Source organism: Aythya ferina (genome assembly GCF_964211825.1).
Source record: "Aythya ferina genome assembly, chromosome: 5".
In the NCBI taxonomy this organism is placed as follows: domain Eukaryota; kingdom Metazoa; phylum Chordata; class Aves; order Anseriformes; family Anatidae; genus Aythya; species Aythya ferina.
Genome location: NC_140301.1, coordinates 25,619,526 through 25,646,348, shown reverse-complemented (window position 1 = coordinate 25,646,348; position 26,823 = coordinate 25,619,526). Strand labels below are relative to the sequence as shown.

The following is a 26,823-nucleotide window of genomic DNA, read 5'->3' as shown; positions in this document are numbered from 1 at the left end:
ATCAAATGACCCATCTGTTATTACTGGGAAATGGACTGAGGTTACTAAACTCTTCCCCAAACAGCCATCAGCCAGTAAAGACTATTGGCAGTCAAGCCTGAGTGGACAACTGGGTCTGTGTTTGATGCCACAAGACAAACATAATGCATTACAAGGAATGATCCATTCTTAATCTTGAATACCATACAGACTGCTTTTTATCAGTTTCAAATTTATTTTTGTCTGGCAACCATTTATGCTAATTATTAAAAAAGAAGTGATATTTTATTTATATGTACTACTACGTATAAGTACGTAGTAGTTCCTCTAACTTGCAATGTGTCTGCCAGTAAGGGATCCCCAACCAGCTACTTAGCTCAGTTCTCCAACAAATAGGCAGGAATAGCACCCTAGACAGTGTTTTGTGTTTCTGGACATAAAAATTGGGTAAATACTTTGTCTCCTTAAATTTCTTGTTTGGCCTCAAGTCTCTGGAGGGAAAATCAGGTTGCTGGTAGGGCAAAAGGCAAGGCAGTATAGAATTAGGGTTTATTCATGGCATTAACACAAATTCCGTATCTAACCATAGACAAGAAAGGTATTTGCTTCTTTGTGCCTTAACTTGCCTGCCTATGAAAAAGGAGCTAGTAGCTCCCTACCCATTCTCAAAGTGCTTAGAGAATTAATTTATGTCTAAAGTGCTTTGAGCTCCTAAGATAGGAATCATTACAGAAATATGATATGTTTTTGTTATTTTTCCAGTGAAATAAAAGCATCCAGTCACTCAGCCAATTGGCAAGACACTTCAGATGCTTTTGACTGTGGATATCTCTGTTTTCCAGGCTTCAGAAGGGCACATCCAACACCTGATAGCTAGGTTTGGTTGCCCTTCTCTAAAATGAACGATAGCTGTGTTTTTAAACAGAGATAAGGGGGAAGGGGACAGTGAAGGATAATGGCAGTAGTTTGGGGCTGTCTCTTTTGGCTTGGCCTCAGCCCTCTTATCTCACCTAATGGCAGAATGAGTGCCAATGTTTATTTGGCCATTCTCATTCACCAGCTGCTCCTGTACCATGGTGTTTTTCTTCCCAGATGGCAGCGCGATGTTCCACAATAAAACTGACACAAATAACAATGCAAAATTTGTCTAAGAGAGGTTCAGCAAGCATGAGAAAAACAGCTGATATCTTTCAGAGCTAGCCAAGTTGCCTGACCTTGATGCCAGAGTAATTATGGTCTGATTTGAACAGAGGGTAAGAAAAGAAAAGGCACTGCCAGATTTATCAGGTATGTTTCTAGAAGAGGGAAAAAATATATTAAAACTACTTTCTAGTTTTTGGCTCTGTGACAAAATCAATTGCTTCAATCTGAAAAAGCTCCCAGAAGTCCCATATATTAGCAGGTCTTGTGAACTACTACATGCTGACTAATTAATGACCTTCCAGATACATATATTTCATTCAATTATACTGTGATCTCATTCAGAGGAACAGTGATATGATATAAACAGCTGTATTTTCCTGGGTTTCATCTTTAATTTTTCAATATTTAAAAGTATTTAATAGTTATTTAATATTCAAATAGTATAAAAACATTATGTTAATGTTAAAAACATTATCTCCAAACTCTTAGCTAAATTATTACAAAGGAGATATAAGCAAATTGTTTTATTAACCTAATCTCTTGGAAGGCAAGATATTTTTTCCCTAGCAGACAGTACACATGCATACAATACTTTTTTGTCGTTCCTTTAGATCTAATGATTTTAAAACCTAATAACTTTAGACTTAACCCTTTTAAATGATCCTTAAAAAATAACCAAAACCACTACTTCACTTGAACCATTCCAAAAATCTCCCCTTCACTTGAAAACTCCAATGTTTGTTTGTTTGTTTGTTTTCCTGAATTTCCTGTTTTCTTGTATCCCATCTGCTGACCTTAAAATCAAGTTAATCTCATCCAATTCTGAAAATCTATCAATATATACTGATTTCAATTTGTCAGGATCCAGCTGCAACACTGGGTTCTCAGATTCTAGGTTCTTCAGGGAAGAGACAGCATCTTCAGAGCCAGTGCTGAGCCCTCCAACCCACTCCCTTAATCTCCCACCTGTTGGCTGGTGCAGTGTGATGCTCACTAGCGAACAGATGCATGCACTTGCACACTCATCTCCCAGGCACCCTGTGCTCATGGGTCCCTATGAATACCAGCACAGCCCTCACAGTACTCTCACACACGTGGGGTAAAGAGTGAGATTACACACTTAAGAAAATATTTAATAATAAGACAGGGCAGACTGCAGTGATCACGTGCAGGGCTCAGTCAGATGAATGTACTGAGCAGCAACAATTTGTATGTGATGGGCTCCTTTTATACTCTTTTTGGTCTCTTTCATCCTTTGTTGCTCCACAGCTCCTTTCCCCTAAACATTCCTTCACTAATTTTGCATAGCCGACAGAAAACCTTCAAATATCCCAGATCCTCATGTTCCTCTTGTTTAGTTCTTCCCACCAGCTACAAAGTCCAAGTTGTCCCTTTCTGAAGTGATGCCTGTAGTTTCTTGATGGCCTGTCAACTAGTGACTGGAGACTTTTGGTCTTCAGTATTGTTTCTTATGCCTTGCCTACCAGATCTGTGTCTCTATGTGTTCTTGTGACCTTAATAGAATAACCTTAATGAAGTGGAGGTTCCAATTCCAAATACTCTTACAACAGTAAGTTGCTTTCTTTCAAAGATGGATAGAATTTCCCATGTGTCACTTTGAATTTTCTTCATACAGAGTCTCTAATAACTGCCTTGTTCTGTTTTTAAGGGAGCAGTGAGAATCAAATAAATTGGAAGCACTAAAGTTCGAAAAGTAAAATTAATGTTTTACTTAAATTAAATACTGTGTAATAAAAATAAATTATTCTACTGATAACTCAAAGATCCCCATCTGACTTTTACATATTTTGATCCAAACTCCTCAAATTCATACTGTTAACGTCTTCCACTTCACCCATCAGTGAATACTGAGGAATGCAAGAGCAGCTGACCTGCAGAAGGATACCGAACACATGCTCTGCTAGCTGTGACTTGGATATTTGTCAGGGAGCAGTGGAACAGTGCCGTGTTTCAGTTCTGCTCATGGCAGATTGTGATTTAGTGGTTACATACAGCACTGCTAAATGTTATGGTGTTCACAGTTCATTCAGATGTGGAGCCTGAGCTAGGCATCTCTAAAGAAAAAAGCATGATTTTTTTTTCTCCTTTGAATTAAAAATCCAGAATTTTTGTTGTGGAAGTGATAGCAGAGTGACCCAACTTTGCATGTGGCCTAGGCCGTGGGTGTATGTGCTCTCCTAGGTCCATCTCTGCCAGACAAAGAAATTACAGTTCCCACCTGATCAGCACTGCCCCGAGCTGATTACCACTGTCCTCCTCAGACCTGCCAACTGAGCACTCCCTCAGAGCAGCTCCCCTTCCTATTAGCCTGAATTAGCCAATGGAGCTATCCCTGCATATGAGGGAGTTCTCGTACCAGTAATTTAGGCGATAGATCAGAGGGAAAGACAGCATGCAATGAGAGATAATAATGAAGAGACTGTACAAACTCTTCAGCTGACACTGGGAAATGATTTATTTTGTCAGCATAGATTACAGGAATAGTTCATTTACCACAGTGGCAGAGAGGATGATGTTATTTCAATTGTGCTGTCTTCAGCCTTGTATGTTTCACAGGTAGGTTCACTGAAACATTAGAAAAAGCTTTTGGAAGGCTCTAGGACAACATTTCTTGTTTTCTGGCTTTCCAATTTCCTGTGTATTCCCCAGGCTACAAGGAATTATGTAGGAAAGCTTTAATTTCTTTCCTTCATTTTTTGCCAGTCCCTTTATTTTCAGTAAATGCCAGCCAAAAAAAAACAAACAAATAAAAATACCACGTTAGCCTCTCTAACATCCCCAAACTGAGCTTTTGTGAAGAGAACCAGCACAGATATATCATTATTAATCATCATTCCTGGGATGTGACTTCTATAGCAGAAAAAAAAAAAAAAAAGAAAAGGTCATTCCCTTTTAAAAAATGAATTCTTTTTTTTTTTTTTTTTTTTTTTAGGAAATCTGCATTCATATTTGCAGATCCTTTTGCCCCAGACCTTTCCTTGAAATATCTCTATCACTAACTTTCACTTATAAGGTTTCTCACAAGAACCAGAAAAGCCGTCTGTGCAGGAGCTGATCGGCATAGTACTAGCTTCAAACAGGTATGCTTGAGCACTGTATGTACCACAATCACTTACCACTCCAATTGTTAACACCTAAGTAAGATTGTATGGGTAGAAAATACTGAATATTTGCACAAATCTGTGATTCAAGGAGGTATTGAAATATTAAACTAAAACCTGTGAAATCCTTGGATTGGCATATGAATCTGCAGATATCCTTATGTAATAAAGAACAATGCACTGATAAGAAAGAAGGATAAATTCTTCAGGTAGACTATGTATTTTTTGTTTCATTGCATTCAGTTGTACAGCTTTTTGTGTTTTAATAACATATAAGGTATCAGATGCCTGACAAAAAACCTACCTTGTATATTCTCTAGATGTTCTATTTCAATTTAATGATGATATAAACCAACACTAACTTTTTGTCACCTCTTATTGTAGACCTCACTCCAGACTGAGTATTTTAGCCAATGTAAGCCTTGTTTAATGTTTAGCCTTTGTTTAGCCTTTAATCTTCTATGTCTTTATCAACAGAACAAAATAAAACAATATAAAGTCAGCAGAGTAACTGAAATGCAGTTTCAGACTGTTTGATGTACAACAGCCTTTCGTGACTTGCTAGCTTCAAGGAGGGGTGTTTTACCACATTATAGAATGTGCATCAGTTGGCTCTCTAAAAGCACATTCTTCTTGGGAGGGCTGACAAGGGACACTTATCTTGTGATATAATTCTGTCTATGCTAGATTCATAAATGAAGTGGTATTTCAGCCTAGATTAAGTGAGTGAATTAGATATACTTTTGTGGTGGTTTTACTCAGGTGGGCAGCCGAGCTCCACCACAACCGCTCTCTCACTCCCCCTCTCCTCAAAGAGGAAGGGGGAGAAAATACAACACAGAGAACTCGAGGGTTGAGATAAGAAAGGTTTAATTAAAGGGAAAGGGAATGGGAGGAAAAAAACAGAGACAAAAGAAGCAATCAGTCCGCGCGGAAGCACAGAGAGAGGAAAAATTATTCTCTACTTCCCATCAGCGAGCGGTGTTCGGCCACGTCCTGGGAAGCAGGGCCCCAAACGCGTAGTGGTTGTTCAGGAGGAACAGCCCCCTCCCCCACGAGAGCCCCCCCTTTTATTGCTGAGTGTGACATCAGGTGTTATGGAATATCCCTTTGGTTGGTTTAGGTCAGCTGCCCCAGCAATGTCCCCTCCCCATCACTTGCCCACCCCCAGTCTGCTGGCTCTTGGGGGCTTGGAAGGAGTCCTGATGCTGTGCCAGCACTATGCAGCAATAGACACAACACTGGAGTGATATCAGTGCTGTTCCAGCTACAAGTGCAGAGTACAGCACTGTGTGGGCTGCTGCAGGGAAAAGGTGACTCCAGCTCAGACAGACCCAACACAACTTTCCTGGAGGAAAATCAAATATCTTAGGGTGGTGAAAGAGTTAAGGTCATTGGATTTGCATCATGATGTAATTCTTTGAGTTTACTCATCTCAGAATGACTTAAGGCTCTGGATAATGTTGGAATCTTCAGATTCCAACAGAATCAGAGGACTGTCTCTACAAACAAGATTAAGCAGTAGCAGATCAAATGAAAACTTGGTGCTAATTCAGGAAGTCATTCTAAGTTACTGTGGGTCTCTTAGATTCTCAATTCCTTCCAATACAAATTACAATCTAACAAGTATTATGACGCAGATCACACTTATGCTTAATAAAACACTATGTCAAAACAACTTCTTGCTCAATTGGTATATTCATTGGAGTGACAAAATTCAGATTTATTTATTTTTTTCTCAGTTTCTACCCCCTTTTTAAAACTGCATGGCAAAGGAAAAGAATCATAGCACCTACTGTGGCTCACACATCAGAATTGTCAAGTAGGAACTAAATGTAACTTGTGTGTTAAAAGTCACCTGGTAAAATAACCCTGAAAACTGCATATAAAGCAAGGACATCAGTTCCTAGATTTACAAAAGTTTGTTTCTTTTCTTTCTTTTTTTTTTTTTTTTTTTTTTTTTTAATTCAAATATGTAAAAAAAGACACTCTCATCCAAACAGAATTTTGTTTTACCTTTTTTCTACAAGACTTTCTGACTAGCATTGCATTAGCACAATTTGTCATAAATTGTGCTGAAGAACAGGGTTTTTGTACAGAATAGAGTTACCTATTTGTTCTGTTTTTAATCTTTTGTATTCACTCATGAAAGCTTACTGTAAACTTGGAATCTGATCACATGTTCTGAAAGTAAAATTATTAATTATGAAAGCAAAAATTATGATAGACAATTACAGATCCAAAAATAGCTGTTTTAGCACCAAACGAGTGGGGTTTTTTGTCCTGACTTTTTCCAACAACTACACTGATACTATGCAAAATGGTTTTCTTACTTTCATTTTATTTCACCTGAAGCAATTAACTGGTCAGCATTGCTTGTAATCTTTGACCTTTTATAAATCCCAAATGTCTTGAAAGGTTCCCTTAGGCCAGCTGCAGAATCTGTAACTCTTAACTCCAGGACATTTCATGGTATACAGTATATGCACACAGAAATGTAATTCAGTTGTCAGAGATCAGGTTTTCTAAGTTTTGTTAGTAATTACCTTTCTGAGCCTATATAACAAAATGAATGAGACATAACATCTGTTTTCTGGTTTCTTAAGTAAACTTATATCGAGTGAATTCAATCATTGATTAACTGTTCAAGCCAATGAGACATCACATTTTTCAAAGTCAGAAATTATTACGATTTCCATTGACCCTACGATCTAATTAGAACTGAGTGGAAAACAATTTTCTCAGCCTGATAAAATGTTTGAAAGATTTCAAGAATTTTTGCATCCTCTAACAACCAAGAAGCCCTGTAACAGCCTTCCTAGTGGCTGGAACCCCAGTCTACTGTATAGAAGTTCAAAACCCTCCTACCCTTAATTGAAATCAAAGAATGTGGGTTTCCCACATCTCATTGGTAGCCAAACCACTAGGAGCTAAGGTATCAGTCTTTGCTGGTTTTGATCTAAAATGACATCATAGAGATGTGGGTGGTTCACAACTGATGTGGGCTCTGGGAAGCAGGATTGATTTTGAGGCTTGGGAATGCAGCAATGCTATTTATTGGACAAGGGAATTCAAATCACTGTACTCATTTACTATATGAATATGAGAAGGCACTAAAGAAGATTAAATTTTTTGTTGAAAAGAAGGTTTTTTAACAAACCCATCATTTCTGAGCTGTAACTACCATACATCTGTATTTTCTATGAATTGATGTTTCCTAGTTCCAACAAAGTTCCCTGAGGATGGATTTTTGATTAAGTACACACCATGTCTGGCGTTATGCAACTACTGAAAGAAACCTTCTGTTTCCACAGAATGCTGCTTCATCTCCTTGCAGATGAATTTTGATGAGTGTAGATTAGAGAGGTAGACTTGGGAGAATATGGAAGGCTCCTGATGGACTGGAAGCTCAGAAATCATAGAATCACTCAGGTTGTAAAAAACCTCTAAGACCCTCTAGTACAACCTTTAACCTAGTACTAAAGTCCACCACTAAACCATGCTACTAAATTCTACATCTACATGTTTCTTGAAGATCTCCAGGGATGGTGACTCAACCACTAACCTGGGCAGCCTACTCCAATGCTGAACAATCCTTTCCGTAAAGAAATTCCTCCTAACATCCAACCTAAACCTCCCTGGCACAACTTGAGGCCATTTCCCCTCATCTTATCACTTGGTGCTTCATAGATATGAAAGAATAGGAGGCTAACATGGAAAGACCTGGGGCTGAGATAAGATGTGGGATGTATTAAAAAAAAATTGTCAAATCTCTAGAACAGGCTGGTAAAGGAGTGGGAGCAGTTTGGCATCAGAAAAACTTTGGAACAGGGGCTTGGATGAGCATTAAAGCTCTAAACTGGGGATCTCTGAAGATCATATCCAGGGTGGCCGATATTACAGAGTGTCATTGCACTAGAATACCATTAACCCTGATTTTAGAGAAAAACATTCTTAGACAAATGCACATTTGAATGATGCCTGCTTGCTTATAACATTTTCCTTCTTAACCCATATTGTATTGTTGTCCTCTTTCCTGACTTCATAATGTAAAATAGTATAATTTTCTCTTAGTGTCTTATTTTGAGACCAAAATCTATAATGATGAGTCCTTCTGTCTCTTTTTTGTTATCAATATAATCATTGCTACAGGGAACTACAGTCCCTCCTGCTCCTTAGAATGTAGAAGACTGCAGTTCCCCTTTGACGACTCCTGCAGGAAATTCAGATGTTTAGATATGTCACCCTAGGCCAACTATGAGCGTTTGTACAAGATGACAATATCTTGCCATTCTGATGCTAAATACCAAGCATATATTCACTCTCTAGAACACACTCAGCTCTACGAAAATTTATTGTTCTCTGTAAAATCTATCCAAATTTTAATTCTGATCTTTGCCAATAATACACTGAAATACCTCAGTGAAATACCTGAGAGCCCTCAGGTCATATAAAATGCAAAGAATAGCAGAGAATTCTGCAACCTCAAAGATTTATCTTCAATCAGCTTTGCCAGATTCATAAATTCCTCACAATTCCGGTGTTATTACGGGTGATCTTGGTCAGTGAGAAACTAGTGACAGAATTCTCATGGACTTCATCAAAAAAATCAAAATTTAATTTTTATTGCTTTATCAAAATCTTGAATCCTAAAAATAAAAATAATAATAATAAAAAAAAAAAGGATTGAAAGATTGAGAATGTGAGCTCTTAATACTTTATATCCAAAAGATAAATAACCCTCTAAATGTAGGTGGTGTTTTTTTTTTTTTGTTTGTTTTGTTTTTTTTTTTTTGTAAAAGTAGTTCCCTAAACAGTCTCAATACTTTTGGGTGGTTTATCAAGATTTTTGAGTGCTTGAAGTAGCCAACACTGTTAAATCATTAATTGCAAAAGGCAAGAATTAAGGGTAATACAGTCAAGCACTCAGGTCTAATCACAACCCATTGTTTTAAGAACATAACCAGTATGTATGAAATTAATGCTGCTTCTAACAAAATAAACGTAAGTTTTACTAATCTCCACAAAATCAGCAAATCTTATCCCTAAACTCTCGCATTCTTGCAGAAGCTTATGAAAATTTACAATCTACTTGTATCTATGGGAATGACAGATTCAGGTTTCTGAACTGGAGCCTATCAAGAATTTTATAACTTCTGAAATATAAAAGGAAACATTTCTAGTCCACCTTCCTTATTAACTCTGGATTATTTATAATTTCAGGGAATCAATTTCTAGGCAAATATAGGCTTTTCTGATCAACTGTATTCTTTCCCTCACAGACATGTAGTCCTTTGAAAAAAGGTAAAGAGAAATTGATTATAATCCCAACTGACTGAATAGTAATAATTAAAAACAAAAACAAAACCTGCCAATGAAAGCCTGTATGTTTATCAAGTTTTCAATTTGTATGAGACAGACTAAAACTTAGGACAATTTTTTCTTTTACTTTTCAGCTTCACAGTTAGCTGCTGAAACACACTGTTCTTGGTCTCCAGGTGGACACCTCTTTTACTCCCATCTTTAAAGGCTGAACTATTTGTTGAGAATTCAGACCCAACAAACAGTAAAATAAAGTGGTCTAAAAAATCTTGCTAACCTCTTAATTTAAATCTTCCCAGAGTGCTCTTTGGTCCTGAATAAAAGTTTTTTTAAAATGTTAGTGTACTCATAAATAAATCTCTAGATAGGTACCAGCAAATTGTCCTTATCAGAACTACCCCATTTGTTCTTTGTTAGATTCTCCTTTGTTTGAGGAAAACTTAACTCTCTGTCTTGTTCCTGACAGCATCATTATTTCTAAATCCAGATATTGTCCATACTATAGAATGGTTATGTTTAATATTTTTGCAGTTTTACCTAACACTAGGCAACATTGCTGTGTAATAGTCTTCTCACTCTGCCTTATTAGCATACAAAGCCAAGAAATATTGTGAAAATTTCTTGTATTTTGTTTAAAAAACAAATATGTGCTGTTGCACAGGAGTATAAGAAAAGGCATTTAAATTGCTTAATATAACACTTCTTTCTTAGCCATCAATGATTTGTGACTATATCAAATTGCTTCTCTGTCTCCTACCTGCTTACAAAACTCTGCTTTTTTTTTTTTTTTTTTTTTGGTTATTCATCACATTATGAAAAATACATTCCATTCCACATTACAGAAAATGTACTTACAAATGGAGTATAACTGTATCATCAGATGTGCATTTTGTAACTTTGCATTTTAGAGTGAGCTAAATGATTGAGTGCTTGAAAGCAAAGCAACCTCCATTATTTATATTACAGTCAGCCTGAATTTGACTGTCCTCTAAATCTGTTGATTTGAGCCAAGTATAGGGTTTTACTATACTATTGACTTTTAAACAATACTGTCCATTGATTTAATTGGAGAATCCTGATTAAAAATTGATGTGACAATGTGCCCTATTGCCCTCGGTCTGCTCATAAAGCTAGCACTGATGTTATGCCTGCAAAGTTACAGTCTTTCATATTCAACCACTGTTCTGCAAGTTGTAGTTAAAATTGCAGCTCATCTTTTTAAAGAGAATACCAACAGCAAAAAGCAGATACCAAGACCATTCCTTTTTTTCATGAGGGACTGGAAAAAGATGTTGTGAGCTGTATTCACTTCCTGCTTAAATGTTCATACTTGTATCTGTTTGAAAAAGATTTTGGATTCAAGCATTCCTCACTGGAATAGAAACTGGGACTCAGTAGGACTACCTGTGATGGAAAAGCTGAATCGATTATCTCTTGGTTAGTGTTGATATGATCAAAGAAACAGAGGCTGAAGTGTAGCAGGATATAAGAACATTTGTGAAGAATATCTTAGTGTCAATAAAGAACTTGTAAAGCACTCCCTTCTAGTTTCATGCTGTACTTGTTAAGCATGTACTTTCAGCACACCTCTTTCATGCAGTGAAGTACCTTCCTTAAAAGTAAAATTTAAAGACTACCACCCTATTGATGCTTTCTAATCAAAATTTTCTACAGATTTTCTTAATTGGCAGACAATATTATTAAAAACTGACTTTAACTACTTTTAGAACTATATCTGAGATTCACTCTCACATAGCATAAATGTTAACTACTAGCAATAACTCTGAATGTATTGCAAACTATCTCAGTAGCAAGTGTTACTGAGGAAGAAGAAACGAGAAGATGATAGCTTCTTTTGTCATGGTAAAATGAGCTAAATAGATACTAAATAAAAATAGAAAAGGAGCCAATTGAAAAGTTTACACAGATCAGAGTATCACTGTTCTAGACATCCAGAAACATGGACAGAAGCACTACATGCATCCAGATGGCCAAACACAGAGATACAAGTTAAACCAATACATTCTCCACATTTGTACCTATATATTCTTAAAATAAATGTTTTTGACCTTTTACTGCACCATAGATGTTGCAACTATAACTTAGTCACAATTTTTATAAGTCCAACCCCATGCTAAACAGTGTGACATAACCATACAGCTAAACCAACAGAAAGTATATGACTTATAATTCTACTTTTCCTGCACATATGCATTCCAGACGCACTGGCTTTAAGCAGATATTCTTGAAGCATCACAATCGAAGTCCAATATTTTTGGAGAATTTAGTGGCAAAGCATGAAGTGATTGTATATATGAGATCAATATTGAAGTATACCATATAATAAGACTTTTTATGAAATTAAATGCTTTTTCTGTGGGCAAATTTCATTTGTATAACACTCGTGGTAAGATTCCCATAATTTGGAGATTTGTGATTCCCTCAAAGTTTTTTTTTTTTTTTTTTTTTTTTTTTAATAAAAACAAAACACCTTTCTTGTAATTCCCATATTATACCAAAAGAGGGCACTTAAAGCTTTCACTATAAAGCCGAAAGGAAATACGCTGAAACTTGGATTACTTTCCAACAATGTTTTAAAATCTTCTCCCACTTTACAACATACTAATCAGAAATATAAAGTCTGTCACTACACAAAGAGATATAGCATGTGAAGAAATATATAGTTACTTCTGTGGGAAATGATATTTCAATATATTTGTATATCCACATTTCTCATGGATTACACAGCCAGAAAGGATAAGTGTGATCACCTAGTTTGACTTCCTACACAATGTCCTGAATTAATTCCTTCTTAAATGAGAAAAGTTGCTTTAGGGGAATGTTCTGCCTTGACTTTAGAACTGCCAGTGTTTACAGAATCTACACAGCGTATTTAAATAACTTCAGTGACTTTATCTGAAGTTTTGAAAAAGTATCTAAAATCCCTAACTAATTTTTAGCGTCAAGATCTTACTGTTGGGTAGCTCCATTAACTTTCAAAATTAATTTCCATTAATCATTGCTGATAATGAAATTAAAATAATGCCTGCAGTAAAAAGCCTAAATCAGAACATCTGGAATACTTCTTTAAAGCAGTGAGTAACAGCAAGGTTGGCCTAGTGTATCTAGCACCAGGAAGTAACAAGTCTGTTTGTAGCTTGACTGTTTGCCTGTAGTAGAGCTTCAGTCATTGCATTGTGCAGTGCCTCAACTTCCTTGTTTGCAAAATGGACCTAATTTTTAAAAATTCTTTGGAATCCCTGATCAGAAAGTGCTGTATCAGATAAACATGAGCCATACACAGTTCTTTGTTGCCTTGCATCTCCCAGATTGCTCTAGCAGAGAGGTAAGTCCCCACTGGAAATGCAAGCTACTATATAGGTATTCTTGGAAGAATTAGAAACTGTATTTTCCTTTTCCAGGAGAGAAAACAGTCCTAAAACAAGCAGAATTCGCTGTCCATATGTGTACCACAACCCTGAAATTTATCTAAGTGTTTATATTTATGTATTTAGACACTTAGGTATGCCAATAGCTGCATTCCTTGCTTCTGAACTACAGAAAAGCCTGAAGTTTTCCTAAATCTCTAGTTCACTTAATATTTAACTCCAGGCCTTGAATTTTGGCCTTCTAGAATATTTGACAAATAATCCAAATAGGTTTACTACTCCCCACTGTGCCATAAGGACACAAAAATCTGTCAGGAGGCAAATCCTGCACAGGAGACTTTCCTAATCAGCCTATGTGTACACAGGAACAGTTCCAGAATCCAAACTCCCAAATCCTATTATTTCAGTAGGTACCTCATGTCCAAATGCCCTAACTTTGTACATATGACCCACACTACTGTCTGAAAGATGCAGTTTAGGGAACGTGAAATAAAATTCACCAGAAGTAATTGTTGGCAGGAGACAAAAGATGAGTGAGCACCATAGCTGTGCAGACTTCTTCATGGGGAAGAAGAGTGGAGGAACTGATATTAGCGTTGCACTGTGCATATGCACTGTTCACAGTTAGCACTCCTGTGGAGTCAAGCTTAAACATGACAGGCTGTGTGGACTGAACACAAGTTTAAGCTTGCAGACAGAAAGTATTTTCCAGGGCTGTATCTCCTGAACTTGCACATAGGCAGCAAAGTGCTTGCTTCAGGAGAGGAATTAGGCACAAGCACTTGAAAACACATCTTTCTTGAGTCAGATTCCAAACTTTGATGAGATTCAATAATTGCTCTGTGAAAATCCTGCCGTTGCTTTGATGAGTTTCAGCAATGATTTTTTTACTTGCCTGTCTACACTACATATTTTCCTATTATATAAAATTAAAAACACTTGAATAATACATTTCTTTAAACCATAAAGAACATTTTTGAAGTGCAACAATTCTATTTTTAGCAATGTATGTTACAAAAACAAATATTAATAATGCGCAAGAGTATTATACTCTTCATATTGATATAGCTGTCAACTACAATAATTTGCATTTAGCAGAAATCCTCAGTTATAAGTAGCTTTTCAATAATTCTGTTCTATCTGGAGACTGGAAAGGTATTTCATGTAGCTATCTGACCCAGATGTTTATTTCGGACATAAAAATGAAAAACATCTAATTCCCAAGTAAAAAGTGAAATGAAAAGGAAACAAAGATTTTATTTTCCACTTGCCTTTATATATATATGTATGTATATACATATATGTGTGTGTGTGTGTATTAGAAAACAGGTGCAAAGTAAATATTCAATTTTAGCTTTACTGTAGCTTTTTAAATCTCACCATTTGCTTCTTAAATTGGCTTCCTATGCCTACCTTATGAGTTATAGAAAACAGACTTCCAATTGCAAAGATGTGAAATTTAATCCTCTATTAAATTACTGTATATTTTTTCTGTTCTTTAGAATGTGATTAGTACTAATGTACTATATGATATGGAATGCAAAAAAAGAAAATAATGTGGTAACTCTTAAACAATATCCTTTATTGAACAGTTTTTGTCTACTAAAATATCAAGCAAGAATGGCAAAAAGTACGTAAAAAAGAGCTGTCTGTAAGATAAATGATTTGAAAAAGGCAATAAGAATCCAAGTGCTTTTTTATATCTATACATCTATAGATATTTACATCTATAATTTCACATTTTTAGGGATTTTTACATTATTTAACTTGTTTATATTAAGGGCTTGTTGGCTATTTGTCACTGTTGCATGAATTTTGCTTTATTTTTTAAAAAAGTCATTCAGGAATGTATTACGGTGTTTCCTAAAGTTACAACAATTGTTTGGCTTTGTTATACAGTTGCATTCAGTAAAAGAAGTTTTGGGTGAAGGAAAATGTGAAAATAGGTATATTAAGAACAAAATATTTTGTTATTTCTGCATACACAACTGCTGTTTTAAAAGCCAGCACTTTTGTATTTCCTTTCAGTGACAGTGTCTTCTGCAGGTAACTGAAACCTGCATGCACAGGGAATTCACATGTTGAAAGTGGGCTGCAGAGGAGGCTCCAGTCTTGACCATCTAATTTTTCAGCTACTGGAATAGAAAGAACTTCTTCATTCAGGTTACCTGAAATCTAGATTATGTGCACAGACCTAAATGGAGCAGAACAGAGGGAGGAGCGTAGGAGGGTTGCAGGGAATGTATGCCTTTCAACAGTGCCAGGGAGTGCATATATAGTGGTGCAACATGCTCAAACATATGGGCATACATTTGGATGCATCTGTTTTGGATGCCCAAGCTGAGAGACCTAGAGAGCTGAAACTTCAGCAGACCTTGGGAACTAGCCTCTGAAAATCAGGCCTTCTATATTGTCTCAGGGTATGCATGTAAAAGTAAACACCGATAATCACCAGTCAGGTTTGAAAATTGAGACTGGAGAATAGTCTACAAACTGGAGTTAGAAAAATTAATGAATGGAAAATCAGAGGTTAGTGTTCTAGGTTTTTTTTTTTTTTTAATCCAATCCAAAACCTGGAAACAAATCCTTAATAACTGGAATGGAATAGTTGAATCTCAGGGGTTTTACTTGGGTTTGTTTTGTACACCGCTGAGAACTGTCTTTACAAGGACTTATCTGGATGAATCTGGATGAACCTGTGGTATTTTTCTTTGATAGTTTTGACTTTCTCTAACATGATGTTCAATATGAAAACATTCTCCTTTGCAAGCCATTTCATCTGTTAATCAAACCAGTGCATAAATCAAAATAAAATCAATTAGAATACAATCCTAGAAAATAGATGTCTGACCTTAAGAGGAACTATCTGAATACCTTACTAATGTGGCCACATACATCAGCCCAGGTAATATAGAAGTGTTCTAGATCTTTCCTTAGTGATGTGTATTCAGTATAAACTAGTTTGCTATGAAAAATAAAATGACAGCTTTAGCTAGATTCAGGATTTCTTTTCCACAGATTCAGTTCTTTGATCATGCACTACAGTATACTGAAGTTTTGCTATTGTCAACATATTGTACATACACAGTGTGTTTATTTTTGTGCACTTTTAATGTATTTAACCTTAATGTCTGCTTCTTTAAAGCAGAGAAACTGTGGCTCAGCATCTTGAATTGTCAAAGCAACCTATTGCAGATTTCTTTTTATAGATGAAACGAAACGTCCAGATGATGAACGCTATTCACAAAGTGACTGCTGTGGCAGCCATATCATGTTTCAAAGTACACATGGCTGTGTAAATAGAAACTACTGAAACTTGCAGTGACATGTAAAACTTTTTCCATGGCATATGAACCTTTTTGTCACCTAAGGAGATTCAGTTAGAGCTTTTCCTAAAACTGCAAATGTTTTTGTTTGCTTTTTTTGTTTGCTTTTTTAATATCACTTCACTGTATTGGCCAAAAATGAGATATTCCTGTCCCCCTTGAGACCCTCAAGTTTAACATTAGAAGAAGTTTTGTGACAGTCTAGTAAACCTTTAATGAGATTTCTTTTTGTGACAGACAGATGTAAATGTATCCCTCTAATCCTATCCTTTCGATTCTTTGTCTGCAGATGAATGTTAATAATTAGTAGTTGCGTTCCCCCCCCCCTTCATAAAATTGTATTCTTCATAAATTCATCATCTTTTTTTTTTTTTTGTTTTCTCAAAGTACCAGCAGCCCTGACAAGCCTCCCTTTGTTCTTATGTTTATAAATAATTTATAATGTAGAAATATCTCTTCTTAGTCCTAAAAAATAAACTAATGGTTGAACATAACATACTGCCAGGAGCAGATCTACCACTAGCTTTAGAAAAAAAGCAAAAAAAAAAAAAAAAAAAAAAAAAAAAAAAGCTTCATGCGTAACAAAGAGAGAAGGTAGGAACATTACATGGAAATCCATTTATCTGAGTGAACACTGATTTTTGTTTGCTGATGCTAAATGCGTCTGAGCTACCCTCATCTTATGCTCTGTTTCAGCTTTTCTGCTCCTTTTGCAGACTACACACTTCAATTCACTCCATAAAAATGTAGCTTCTTTTAAATGTTCTGAACACACAAAAGGCTACAGCATGGACTAAGTTATCAGCATGAATGTGTTTATACTGGTACAGGTTATTCCCCTGGGGAGTACAGCAGGCCTTATACTGACACTCAGTTGACAATTGCTGTACATGTTGTAGACATACTGCTGAAGAAAATCATACAGCTATCCAAGAAATTAAGTCTATAATAAATGGCCTATGGCCCTGCTGTTGTTGTTGGGATTCTTTTATGAAAATGCTGAAGTATCTGCTGCAATAGCAGATACTTTGTCACAAAGAGCAGCATATGCAATCAAACTCTAAGGAACATGAACTCAAATCAGAACTGAAGTACGTGGAGTTTCAGCACCTACTGAATGTCAAGGAGAGATCCAGTTTCCAAACGTGACACTTTCTTAATGTTTTAATGCAGCCACAACAGGAACAACATTCACATAAAAGGCTGGAATTCTTGTTAGTTAAGGTAAATACAACTGGACTCAATATTAAGCTGCCTACTACAGAGAACTCTTTATTTTGCTGCAGGTTAATGTGTCAGAGGAGATGGCTGAAAAGTCACTATGTGATATACTGAAAACATATTCAGGTCTTCTAAAATAACTGCCCTAGCATGAAATTCAGGTAGGGATCTCAGCATTGCCTCACATCTTCTGCTAGGATTTTGAACCAAAACAAGAGATTACTTGGTAAAGTGCATTATCTCCCACCTCAGAAGGTTACCTGTAGCAGTTACACAAGTGAGCTGACCACTTACTACCACACTGCTGTGTGGTAACATCCCTGGAAGCAGGGTAACTGTCCTCATAATTACACAAAAGCAAGCAATTTGGGTGATACTTTGTTTTACAGGAAGTGACTGTAGCTCGATTTTCAGATACCCTACTTTAAGAGAACTTCTCACCAGGCAGTAATCTGCCTGTCCTCTGCAAACTACAAGCAATGTTCGCCTGCTCTTAAAACACATTATCACAAGTAGCACTGGTAACTGTGGCTGAGTCTGCAGTGCTATGCAACTTAGGGATAGGAAGTAAGTGAAAATCAAATACCTTATCCAAGGTCTACATACAGTAGAAAAAGGGAAATTTAGGCAGATATGCAATTCAGATGTAAGAATACTCTTGACCTGCAGGGCTCAGCTTTGGATCTAGTAATTTAAAGGAGGGTTGGAGCCAAGAATTTAGTTTGATTTTGCAAGAACCAGGCCAGCTGCCCTTTGTAAATTATTCATTCTTGCTTTTGGCTGGTTTCTGACTTTGTAGGGTGGAATGAGTTTTGGCCAGAAAGAACATTCATGCAAAATCTTTTGAAATGACTGGTTAAGGAGCTCTTTCTGAACACAAGATTTCACCCCTAGCAGCTCAGAGACAAATCTGCTTGCACAAAAACAGCTTGGAGAGAGACAGTTTAAATCTCAGTCAAGTGTCCAAAATCAATCTGAACCTCCACCCCCCTTTTTAGGAGTTTGATCTTCTAATCCTGTATCTTCTCTCACCCCTTGCTTTTAACAGAACAGGATTCTGAGCTTCTGTTAAAATACATTTTGTGATAGTCTGTAAATCTCTGCTGAGTTTGCTGCTGCCTTCAGATCTTACAGGTTATCATGCTAAGACTCAATGTTTTTCAGGAATTGTACATTCAGAACGGAATCCTGGTTGAAGATGCCTGGGTGCACACATTGTAAAGAAAGCAGGAAGACAGACCTAAAATAGAGCATGCATCAAGACCAGAATTTCATCCAAAGGTAGCATGCTTGTGAGGAGACATTTGAAAGCTTAGTGCGATCATTTGAAAGAAACCTTTCAGGTTCCTGAGGATTGCATTAGATCAAGATAGAAACTTATGCCATAGGAAGGGAGGATGAGGTTGAAGGAAATGAAGTATTTTATTGGAAAAAAGGGAAAAATACCGAAGTGGGGAGGAGTATAACCATGTACATAGTGTAACAAATGGGTATAAAAGGATCTCAGACAATTGTTTGACAGTGGTACCTTCATGCTTCCATGCTTTTGATTCTAGCAGAGATGTTAACCCTTAAATGGATTTGGATTTATGTAACTGTAATCTTCAATCTATTGCATCTTCACAGTGAAATGTCTGTTTAATGATGCTGATATATTAATTTTCAAGTTTTAACTCTATCATCTTTCATGACTATATAAAACATTGTAATTGCAACACTACTTTCTCTTTGTTAAAATATTCCCTTTCTGCTCTGTTGCACAAGTAAAAGCACTTCCAAATGTATTCATAACCTACTCTAGTCTGTTCTGCTCCATTCCAAATTTTAGCTTGAATAAACACCCCAACACCCTACTGACTAGAGGAGAGATCAGGACCCAAACATGTACCCAGATTTCAATTTTTATCAGATTCTAAAATGGACCAATCAAAACTTCTGCTGTAACATACTTGATTTTGGATGGTTTCAATACCTTGATCAAAAGTTTTTCAATGGAGACCCTTTTCTGGTTATAACAATGTATCTTTATAGCACTGAAACTGTCTGGATCCCCGGTATTATTAAGAAAATACAGTATGCAAAAGCTATAGGCTTTAAACCATACAGCATGATTATTATGATAGCAGGAGGTGTCAGGTGGAGACAAAGACACATGGATAGAATTGATTTGAGGCGCGTCATCAGAAAATAAGGGTGATGTGATCACAGTACTTATAGCATCTGCAGCAGCTGCACAATTCTACATGGCAGCTTCCATCATACCCTTCACATGAAAAAAAAAAAAAAAAAAAAGAAAAGAAAAGATTCTGAGTAAATGATGGGTGAATACAGAATGAATTGTAGTGTATGACAAGACACTTTCTTTTTTGTTTAATATATAAATCAGGAGCACTTATGAATTGATATTAATTAAAATAATGTATTTGCTTTCTTTTGACAGTTATGTCAGCCTCATTAAAAACTGAGTGCTAAATCTTCATTAGATTTTCAATATTAAAATACTTCCATGAAATATAAATTAACATTTAATTTGTTGCTGGTCATACTAAGAAAAAGGGGGGCTGGGAGGGAGACAATTGGGATGAAATCCTGACCCATCTAAATTAATGGGACTTCTGTTTCTGAATTCAGTGGGGTCAAATAATTCCCTCAGTGCTGGCAACAAGGGGCAATAGCTTTAAATCTGATGTACATGAAGGTCTCAAGAAGTATATATTCCCATCTTCCATGATGATAGCTAAAATTTTCAACTTGCCCTAGGTGATATAGGAGGAACCTATGTCCCAGTGAGAGTTAAAAAGGTTTAGGTTCCTGGGCAGTTGGATGTTTTATGAAACCTTACATTGTGCCTTGAATTTGAACAATTCTCCCTAATGAAAAGACAGTAGAACTATTTAAATCAAACTACTTTTCAGAATATGAAACCTGCAAAGCAAGCAAGTAGTTCTTATGTGACTGCTGTGATTTATATCCAGCAGCAGACTGTCACTGTTACGGATCTTAACAGATGTGCCCTGTCTGATGAACAACACAAGCACTAAGGAGTGAGAACGGGTGTCCTAGAGCTCCATGCAGTGAACTTCCAGATCCCAGCTCACAACTAGTGCAGGATTTCCCAGCAGACATGAAGTTTAGGAAGATAGGTCAGAAAAAGAGAGAAGAGGAGCAGCTGAAATGCAGCTGAAGGAAACCACCACTGCATTTTCAGTCATAGCTGTGATCAGTGACCCTCTTATGTCTGCAATAGCTGCTGTCTTGAATTAAAGCAGATCTAATAGGAATAGCTTGAAATCGAATTAAAGACTTATTTGAAATGGCCTTGCTGCCTCTCAGGTGTTTTGTGCTAACTGAAGTAGCTTGTAAGCCTGTTTGCGTTTCAGAAAGAACGAAGATCTTATAATTATGTTTTATCTGACTGTAGCTTGTTTGGCAATGGAAACAGCTGTCTCTCCTCCCTGGGCTTATGCAAGGCAAAGCCACAAGGTGGTGGTATGGTGTCACTTTTTTTTCTGAAACACCAACAAAAAGAGGTTTTGTTTAATGAGCTTGAACTCACAAGCCTGCTCATCTAGTGAACTGTGACTTTTCAAATACCAACCTATTAATGTCAAAGGCAATACTGAAGGGAACAGTTCTGTTTGATTTAAAAAATACAGACAATGTGAAGTCCACTATGCTCTAATATCTATCACCTATGGGGCTCCATTCATGCCTAATGCTTTATTCAAGCTAAGACCTAGTTTTTATATATCAGATTAATACATATCTACAGCTTTGCACCTTTCTATTTTGATTTTTTTATTATCAGGGCTCGCTGGGGCCATTTTCATTCCCTTACTATAGCATCTGCAAGCAGGTGGATTAGAGATAACTCTCATTGTGCTTTGTTTTCTCCTGACACTGTCATTAATCATTCCTTAAGCCACACTTCAACTTATAGTAATCAGGACTGGCTGTTCCCGAGCTGCACAAGAATTGCCTTTCACAATGTAATGTGAAATTGGAAGCGAATGGCTGAAGCCAGACGCTTCTTCTGCATTCCCCATCTATCTCATCATTTAGGTATTTATCCATCTCAGGCTTGTACAGGGAGCATCTCTCTCCTTCCCATGAGGACACAGATTGCAACAGAGGATCAGATTTGTTACCCAGGCTTTGGGCTTTGATTGTCCTCTTATAAGTTCGGGATTAAAGTGAAATTTCCCACAGGGCTATGCAGGATTTGCTAGCATTTAACTGTTTAACCTGGCTGTTTGTGAATGAGAATCCTGTGGTCAACTATTCCATAGAGAATATTATGGTAAGCCAGCTCTGAATGGCAGACATTTCGGTAAATTCCTGTAAAGACTGCTGCAGTTGATTCCATTTAAGTTCATACCTGATAACAATTGTTTTCTTGTACACAATGAGCAGTAATCTTATGATAAAAAACAATTGTTTATTCTCTTGTGAAATATATGTCAGCTTTAAAATAAACGCAGACCTTCAAAAAGTTATAGTCATCTGCTTATGCTTTTAGAATCACCGTGCATTAATTTGTCTTGATCTAGGTCATATCTTTCACTATGCAAAAAGCTGTATTCTCTTGTATCTTACCCAATTTTAGTAATAAGTATAAGCTAATAATATCTATAGTAGCATGGCACCAGAATGGACAAACACTTTAAACAAACTGCATTTGATGTATTAATAAAGACAAATTGATGGTTCTGGAAAGCATGCTGTTAGATATGTAGCCAAAACAGACGTATTTTTCCTGGCATTTGATGTGATTCTTGCACAAAGGAAAGTACCTATAATGTGCTATTCTCTACAAAACTGAAAGCAAGGGGGAAAATTTTCAGTCCACATTATCTATCTTTTAGTCTTAGCTTTAGAGCCATTTAAAGGAAAAGGTTTTAAAACAAGTCAAAATCATTTTGTTATCTAGTTTAAAAAGACTGTATGCTCAACCACTGTATATATATTCTATTTAATGTGGATGTGTTTTTAAAATGCCTAGGAGGATAGTGCTCATTTCATGTGCTTCTCCAAGAGAGACATAACACCCAAGCAACTGAAGTACATAATTTAACAAAACATTTTAGCTTGCAGTGAAATCAGTTCCCTTGGAGGGAATGGACTGAATCATTAAACTCAATTTTAACCCCACTCCCTGAGAAATTTTACATCTTATTCAAAAGTTTGCTTTTCATTTTCTTCTTTGTTGGCTAAAAATGTGCTGAATTTCCAAAATAAGCTTTCATGGGATTTAGTTTGGGAAAAAAAAATAATCAAAAAAGATTTGTATTTATCCTTTTAAAAATAAAGAATGCCAGGCACCTCAAGGGAAAGGCTTACAGGCATTATCAATTACAAATCTGTAAATTTTAATGCACACTGGAATTAACAAATATCAAAGACTAGTATATTCATCTTTTTGTTCTCTGTTCAACTGTTCTGTGTTAAGAACTTGTAGTTATGACACTGATCTGGTGCTAAGCAGTGTCTCGGTGGAAAGGAGCAGTGTTTGGCCGTGTAGCTGTACCTGTGAAAGCCTCACTGGCTGAGTGCAAATTACTAAATATCTTTACCATCGTTTAGTATTTCTCTCCTAGCATTAAATGATTATGGAAAGGCATAAGCAATCCTTTCTATTTATTTGAAATATCCTCTAGATTCACATGAGTAATTTTCAGCTGTGTATAATGCTCCCAAAGTAACCTCTTCATTTCCATTGTTTTAGTGTGAAATCATTTCCTCGGGAGATAATTAGAGTTGCTCCATTTATTACATTAAATGATTAGCATGCACTTGAAATGATTCAGTATATTTTCCTTTATTGCTGATGACTCTTAAATATGGGCCTACATTTTTAATGGATAAATTAAGATTATCTTGACATTTTGTGGCTGCCTCAGCAGCAAAAGCAGAGAGGCTCTCTTTTCCAGACACAAGCACAGGTGTGCCTGAAACGATGCACTTTACCTGAAGGGCTCCTGGATATGCCACCTGGTTCAGCTTAAAAACCAGTAGCAATGTTTGAAGGTAAAACAGGGGTTTAAACGTACCAGAATTGTGATTACATTTGTTGCATGTGTAGTTAGTAACTATTCCTAAGTGTCAAGGGATCAGAGTCCTAGCATCTCAGCTCAAGTATCTATTTCCTCTGAACAACCAGCACCTTCTTCCAAATTCATATATAGTTATTTCTTACATTGGCAGACCTGCACTCATATCTTATTACATGAATTAACTTGAATGAAGAACAAAAGACTTTTACTGTATGCTAACTAGTGAGCTAGCATCCACTAGATTGTGAAAATAAATTACTTTAGAATTGGAGAAAACATATTCAAATCAATATGAGCCACAGCTTCAAGACTTTCTTTTAGGAATCAAAAAGACTGTAGACCAAAAAAAGTATCGGCTGCAGGTCTGAGCAGTGACCAGATACTTGCAGTACTCACATTCTGACAAGGGCTGTGACATCCAGAGAGACCTGAAGGTGGGTTTCAAATGTGACTGTACTAAGTAGAAGGGCTCTGTTTTCCCAAGATCATGCCAGGCCATTCTCAAAAGACCACCAAGGAGATGTTTGACTGGATTTGAAAGCTTGGTCCATTGGAGCTAAATAACCTATAGCATTCTAACTACATTAGGGGATGTAAAACTGATGTCATTATTAAAGGATATGTTCCCTTGTGATGTTGTACAATCACCTATCCTGAAATTTCTCATAATTTACTATGGCCCAAAGACTCTTTACACACACAGTCAATTGAAATTCAAACATCTCCTGTATTTAGTATCTTAACTATGCAATTTATTAGAGGTTTTAATGGGTAATAAATCTTTTCATTCTCTCAGTCAGCTTTCAGGGTATTTACTTTTTGAGAAGGATGCCTATAGATTAGGTGAGCTCAGAGAATTCATCTTATGCTTTAGCAGGAAAGCCAGTTTGTACATTCAGTGTGGAAATTCATAGGCCAAAGAATATGAAAACCATGACTGCACTGGATATGAAAAGCAAGATACAATGCAAAATTAAAAAAAAAAAAAAACAAAACAAAACAAACAAACAAAATAACAACAACAACAAAAAAAAAAACAGTATTATAAATCATTTCATAAGTGTTTAACACAGTATTAAAACATACTGTCATAAAACTGTATCTCACATCAGAAAATAATATTCTAAATTAAGTTCCCATTACTAGAAAGAGACAATGTGTATTTTTTGCCTTATTCACTAATAAAGCATACAAATCAGTCCTTCCTGCTGTCATACATTCCTTGAAAAAAAAAAACAAACAAACCAAAACAAATGGGATATTTCATATTGCATGAACAGGAACCATTTCTGTATTTGGGATACTAGATCCCACCAAATCTAGTAAAGAATACCCTGTTATGCAGTGTTACTGTAATTTTATGTGGTAGTGCTGCATGAGAACAGCAACGGAACACATGGTATTTTAATCACCAGACATTCTGGAACAAATATACTTCTCCCATTTGTTTCTTGGCTGATCCTCACTTGAGCCAGATTCTTACCTGTATTCAAGCTATACCCTTGACTGCAGTGTGGTTGCAGTCTAGAGGCAGACTTCCTTAATTTAACTTTTAAAATTTTAAGAAAATACTTAATTTCATTTTTTTTTCTGTGGCAAAAGCAAGAGGAGTGTGGATGTCAGCTAGAATTAAGCCCAAACAGAGACCAGACCTCTGTTCCTAAATGACAATCGAGTGAAACTAGTCCTAATCAACAAAACTCTTGCACTACATGAATATGTCCCACCAGTGAAAAGCACCAGATTTAAGCAGGAAGTTTGATGAACTCGGACTCAGAGACTGCTTATGCTCTTATTGAAGTCATAAATGTGACAAGTCTTTTCACTGAAGTAATCAGTGAACATCAGTGACATCAGGACCATCATAACTAGAGATGAAAGCCCACTCACCTTATTAACAGCAAGTAATCCCATTTCTAGCCCCAGGACTAGTGTATGATGTAGGCACATTTATCCTTAAAAACTTGAGCAATATAAAAGCACACCATTAAATAATAGCACTACTATAGGCATATTATACTAAAAGTGCCATAATGTTGTTTGTGTATGACAGACATTTTCTGTATAAGAATGCTGAAATTCTACACTGATGTCATTAAAGCATAAATGACACACTACCAAAAGATGGAGATTCTAATGTATGGTGGTTTAAAACCACACTTCTAAGTTTTAGAGTATTTTTAATAGATTCAAATCATATTTTTAATAGATGAAGTTATAACAATACCAACAGTAGTGGCGTGAAAGGTTACAATGGATGAACACCATCTCTCTCAAACATTTATTCCATTTAAGCAAAAATACCTGATAGAGAGCATTTCTATTATTCACAAGAAATCATGCAATATAATGGTTCCTAGCACTCCTTTTGTAATAGCTTATTTAAATACTTGGGGCTGCAATTCAGATTCCCACTTTGTTCAGACTTCACAGAAATACTTCTTAGAATTGATCACATTTTTATTCTTTATTGTATTCTAAATAGCCTTTGATTTCTCAGAACCCAAGACTAAAAATTAGGTTTACAGAAGTGAAAAGTACAGTCTTAAAAAAACCCTGTGCACTTTTTTATCCACAGCTGAGGAACAGCAGCTACAGAATTGAACAAAAAGTCTATGCTATGAATCATTTTGTTTACAGAATAGCTTTAAGGAATTATTCCTGAAGTCTAAATTGAGCTTGATGGGGCTTCTCTAAACCCCTAAAACCTAAAATGACCTGAAGGTATACAGAACACTTGACTTTGGATTTCTTTTATTTGTAACATTTTCTTCAGTGCTTCCACCTCAGAAACCTCAGGTTTCTCATAGTTTAGAGAAACCCATGCTGATAAGGTTAAAAAATTATTTATCATTTTGTTTAGTTTATATATTCTCAAATCCAGAATTTGAGTTAGGAGGTCATAATAGATCTCTACTTATGAGGAGACTTGATATCAATGGTTTATAGATGCTATGGTTCCAACTTTTTTCAAATTGTTTAAGAACTTTTAATGTATTTATTATGAGTACAAGGTAATCTCTGGATTGATGCAAAAAGTAGCAAAAATCAACACAGATGTTGATTTACATCAGCTGAGGATAAAGACTTTTTGAGAATAAAATAGTGATAGTTATTTTCATTTCAGAAGAAGTGAGCTTTTATTTAAAGACCAAATAGAAATGATAATGTATAAATAAAGAAGCAAAAGTATATTTGAATTAAATCACTGTAAATTTACATTCAAACACTAAGACAGTGGAAGATATGACTGGACTTTAGGTTAATG

The 26,823-nt window shown here is 36.1% G+C and overlaps 1 protein-coding gene and 1 long non-coding RNA gene across 6 annotated transcripts in view; one reads left to right on the top strand and one right to left on the bottom strand.

Annotated features, from left to right (window-relative positions):
- Positions 1–19,286, top strand: part of LOC311438220 — a 105,971-nt gene extending 86,685 nt beyond the window's left edge. Inside the window, exon 4 of the long non-coding RNA XR_014694017.1 lies at positions 18,667–19,286. This is a non-coding gene — a long non-coding RNA (uncharacterized lncRNA). The remainder of the gene's footprint in view (positions 1–18,666) is intronic.
- The window catches only part of LOC311438217 (uncharacterized protein), a 182,614-nt gene that overhangs the window by 44,544 nt on the left and 111,247 nt on the right, over positions 1–26,823 (bottom strand). The window lies entirely within an intron of this gene.